Raw genomic sequence first — 5,256 nt, forward strand, 5'->3', positions numbered from 1 at the left:
TCCCTATGCCTGCCCTGGCCCTTTCCCCATAGCCTACCCCTGCTGAGAGTCAAGACTGACTCTCAACAATGATTCAAGACAATTGCAAAAGACGCATAATGGAAAATGCTATCCACATCCAATGAAAGAACTGATGGAGTTTGAATGCAGATCGAAACATACTATTTTCACTTTTTTGGTTTTTTTTTCATGTTTTTTTTTCCTTTTGTTCTGTTTCTTCTTTCATAACATGACTAATATAGAAGTATGTCTTACATGCTTGAACAGGTGTAACCTATATCAGATTGCTTGCCATCTTGGGCAGTGGGGAAGAGAGGGAGGGAGAAAAATTGGGAACTCAAAATCTTTCAAGAAATGAATGTTGAAAATTACCTTTCCATGTAACTGGAAAAAATAAAATACTATTTAAAAAATAAAATTCAGTTCCAATTCCAACTTCTGCAAGAGGCCTTCCCTGGTATTCCCTCTTGGCCCCCACCTTAAATCCTGTAAGTGTCTTTCCTTTGAGAGTAGCTTTTATTTATAGTGCATATTTGTTTATTTGTACATAGTTATGTGCATGTTATCTCCTTCATTAGAACGTGAGATTCTTGAGAACAAGGATTGTTTTTGTCTTCCTTTGCACTTGGCATATAGTAAGTATAGAATAAATGCTTTTTGATTGGGTCATCGTGTTACAGTAAATAGAGCAGTAGACTTGGGATCAAGAAAAACTATGTTTGAATTTTGCCTCAGATATTTACTAGCTGTGTGACTCTGGGCAAATCACCTAACCTCTCTGGGTCTCGATTTTCTTTTTTTTTTTTTCTTTCTTCTTTTTGAAGCAATCGGTGTTAAGTGACTTGCCCAGGGTCACATAGCTAGTAAGTGTCTGAAGACAGCTGTTACCTCAGGTCCTCCTGACTCTAGGGCCAGTGCTCTATCCACTGTGCCACCTAGCTGCCCCTTGGTTTTCTCATCTGTAAAATTTGGGGCTTGGACTCAGTGACTTCTAAGGTCTTTCCAGCTATAAACATATATCTCCAAAACCAGCAACATGGCTTCTACACCATTCTGTATTTCATGCTAGTGTGGTAGGCCTGAGAATAGAAAAGAGAGGATGGATATAAAACCTTTTGCTAGGATATGTCCTAGTAATTGATTATATGTATGAGGTGAAGGAGATGAAAGAATCAAAGATAATCTCATGGTTTCAAATGTGGGAGACTGGGTGAATACGGATGCTACTAACTGTTGCCTTCTGCATATCCATACCCTCAAGTCTGTATCTTTATTTGTAGCTTCCTACGTGCTAAATATTGTCTGTGCCCAATACTACCTGTGCCAGGTTTTCCTAGATTCCCAGGTCGAGGGCATTCCTTTCTTATTGGCCCACCTATTGCCGTTAACCCAGGTAGATGTCTGTGGGCAGTCTTTTGGAATGACTTCACATAAACATTCCAAGGGAGGAGGCTTCCTTTCTTCATACATAGACACTTCTGTGATATTCTTAGGATAATGGTTCCTCTGTCCCCTTGAGTTGGACTACAGCTCACAAATTTATATGTGATTCATCTACAGGGGATTAGGAAAGGCTTTATGAATGAAGCGGCATGTGAGATGGACTTAAAAGAGAAAGGGAAAAGAGAGGTTGACAAGAAGGTTCAGGTCAGAGTGTTAGCTTTCACCCCACACAATTCAACAGGTTGTGGAGTACTAAAAAGAACACTAAATTTGGAATCAGGAGACCAAGGGTCTTCAGCTCTCTAAGCCTCAGTTTTCCCATCTTCCAAATGGGGCTAATGATATTTTGCTGCCTGTCTTAGAGGGATATTGGAAGGACCAAATGAAATAACTTCTATAAAGAATTTTATAAACTATAGAACAAGCTATAAATGTCTGCTATTAATATCAAGTTGATGTGAGACCAAAAAAGAAGGTAAGCTGGACAGCCAGTAGACCATCTGAACATACATTACTCCATTGGTATCCGTACAATATCAAGAAATCTACAGGAAGGTCCCTAGAACTCTGTGTCAAATTTGTAGGAAGATACGGTTAAGAATTACATTACACGAGAAAGCATGGTTAGGTTGTGATCTTCACTAGCAGAATGAGTGCCCACAGTAATGACATAACAGATACATCAAAATATCACAGTTGTTATTCCTTAAACAGGTCAATCTCAGGGTCATGACCCCTATTTTCTCTTTATGGATTCTCTCTTCATCTCTATCTCTAGGTCTATCACACATTATTCTTCTCCACAAACAGATTAAATGACTTGCCCAGAGTTATAGTAGCTTAGTTAACAGCAAATGAAGAATCTGAATCCAGGAATTTTTAGTGTGCTTTCCACCAGAGCTATAACTAAGGTGGGACATTCAGAGCTTTTCACCAGGGCACCAAAATTTAAAGGGCACAAAAAAATTTGACAGATGTGCTTTGTCAGTACACCTACTCCCTCTCAACTAAACTTTTCTTAATTACTTTGTATAGTGATTTCATATGTGGCCCATGGCCCAAAATCCCAAGCTCAAAGACTGCATTTAATATTGGAGAAATTCCTGACAAATCACTCTTTGGCTCAAACCCATACCAAAGGTTTCCCCTAACTGACTTATTTTGCTCATACCCAGGGCCTCACCATTAAGAATATAAAAGTATGTGTCTAGACCTCTACAGAAATAGACTCCCCAGAGTCCATGCAAACATATGAGCTAAAAATTATTACAAATAATTACAATATTTTACCTTCAAAGAAAACACAAAACACAAAAGATTTGCACTCTAGCCCATAAATAGACAAGACAGCTCTCCTTCCCTCTCTAGTAACTACCACATCATTCCAGGAACCTATATAGACCTACAGACTTATAAAGCTATCCTGTGAGTGAAGCTCCTCCCTAAAGTGAAAAGCATCTTTTCCCCTACAAAAGGGAAAGACATTTAAGGTCACTAGAGAATTGACCTATGCCTTCTGGTGATTGGCAGCTAGGTGGCTCAGTGGATAGAACTCTGGGCTTGGAGTCAGGAAGACCTGAGTTCGAATTTGGCTTTAGGATAGTGTGACCCTCAGCAAGTCATTTAACCTGATTTGCCCCAGTTTTCTCATCTGAAAATGATCTGGAGAAGGAAATGGCAAACCTGCTCCAGTATCTTTGCCAAGAAAACGTCATGGACAGTATGATTCACGGGGTCACAAAACATCAGACACGACTGAATGAAACAACAGCCACAATCAACATTCGGTGACTATCCCTTCCCCAATGGGACCTATACAGTGCTCCAGAATTATAGTATACCCTTACCTTGAAAACTCTCTGAAAGGGGATTTTGCATTTGAGTTTGTTAGAGAGTTAAACCTGCATGGTAGGAGGGGACAGTGTGGTCCAGGTTTACTTCTCCAGGACATGACTCTTCTGTCTTCAGAGGCCTCTGAGGCCAAGGGATTGCTTCTTTTCTCTCCAGGAAGTCTAGTTCAGTCTCTTCTCTAGAATCACCTCTTCCCTAAGGAAAATAATGTGGATAAATGGCTCCTTCTCCCTCTCCAGGGACCCAAGAATACTCTCCTTATGTACCCTTTCTCTCACCTCTGTTCTTTGTCCTCAGCTCTCTCTGCTTCCTTTTAAACATCAAGCCAAAGGGTGGGACCCAGAACTACATAGATATGACTTAATCATCACCAACACGGTGTCAGTGAAAGGACCTATGGCAAGGGTCTTTTTTACAACCCATCAAAGAGATATGATTAGACGGACATCTGGGTTGTACTTGGACAGGCAAGATAGTGAGTTGTACAATGGCCATGTCCAGACTTGACGATACCTTCAAGATCAAATCAGAAGCTTCATTCTTCAACTTCATTAAGTTAACTAGGTTCTTCTAGGTCACAACTACTACATAGATCTCAGGGCCATCTCCAGTCATCCTGATCTATATCTCGCCACTGGACCCAGATGACTCCAGAGGAGAAAATGAGGCTGTTGACTTTGCACAGCCCTCCCTCACTTAAATCAAATTCACTTGCAAGTCATGGCATCACCTTCCTGATGCCATGGTCCTCCTTGAGAATGACAAAAAACAACAACTATAGAGATCATGAATTACAAAGATAATTTGAGGGCCCTTTCATGCTGTGTATTCCTGCCTCCAAACTGATAGTTATAACTCTGCTTCTCAGCAGCTACTTCTGAGTAAAGATCAAAGAAGAAGTAGAAAAGCATTTATGATAGGGTCAAAGAATAGTGAATAGTAGAGGATGGAGGGAAGGGTTGAAATTGTTTTGAAACTAGGAACTAGAGAACATTAATTTTGGAAGTCTTCTGCTCTGGACCCTGGGGAAACAGCATGGGTTTACAGCAAGACCTGAGAGAACTTTCTCTGGATTGTACTTCTGAAGAGTAGGGAACTGGGGGCCTCTACTTTTAAAGAGGTGAGGAGAAGACCAGTAGTAAAGCAGCCTCAAGGGTTTAGAAAAAAGGCCTGTATGGATTTCAGAAAAACTTGGAAAGACTTACATGAACTGATGCTGAGTGAAGTGAGCAGAAACAGGAGAACATTGTATATAGTAACAGCCAAGTTATGGCTGTTATGATAGTTATGATAGACTTAGCTCTTCTCAGCAATACAATGATCCAAGACAATTCCAAAAGACTCATAACGGAAAATGCTAATCACCTCCAGAGAAAGAACTGATAGAGTCTGAATGCAGATTTTCACTTTTTAATTTTTTTCATGTTTATTTTCCTTTTGTGCTGTTTCTTCTTTCACAACACGACTAACATAGAAATACATTTTACATGATTGCACATATATAATGTATCAAATGGTTTACCATCTTAGGGAGGAGGGGGAGAAGGAAGAAAGGGAGAAAATTTGGAACTCAAAATTGTATTTAAAAAGTGAGTGTTAAAAATTATCTTTACATATAATTGGAAAAATATTATTTTAAAAAAAAGAAAGAAAGAAAGAGGCCTGTAAGCCCAAGAAATATCCAAGGAAGGATCCAGGTTCTTACCCTGGAGATCACAAAGATTTTTTTAAAATTTTAATAACTGAATTTCAATATTACCTTCCTTTGTAATCTTATGTGTCTTATTTTATGCATTTAAAAACATTATTCTGAGAAGGGATCAAAGGCTTCACAAGACTGCCAAAAGGGGATCATGGCACAAAAAAATCATTAAGAACTCCTGGTCCAAGGCAACTCATCTCCTATGTCCAACACAACTAGACTGTATGTGTCTCTGTCCTTAGGACTGCCTGGGGGACTGA

The sequence above is a fragment of the Vombatus ursinus genome, unplaced genomic scaffold (genome assembly GCF_900497805.2).
Source record: "Vombatus ursinus unplaced genomic scaffold, bare-nosed wombat genome assembly UNPS02014832.1, whole genome shotgun sequence".
NCBI lineage: Eukaryota > Metazoa > Chordata > Mammalia > Diprotodontia > Vombatidae > Vombatus > Vombatus ursinus.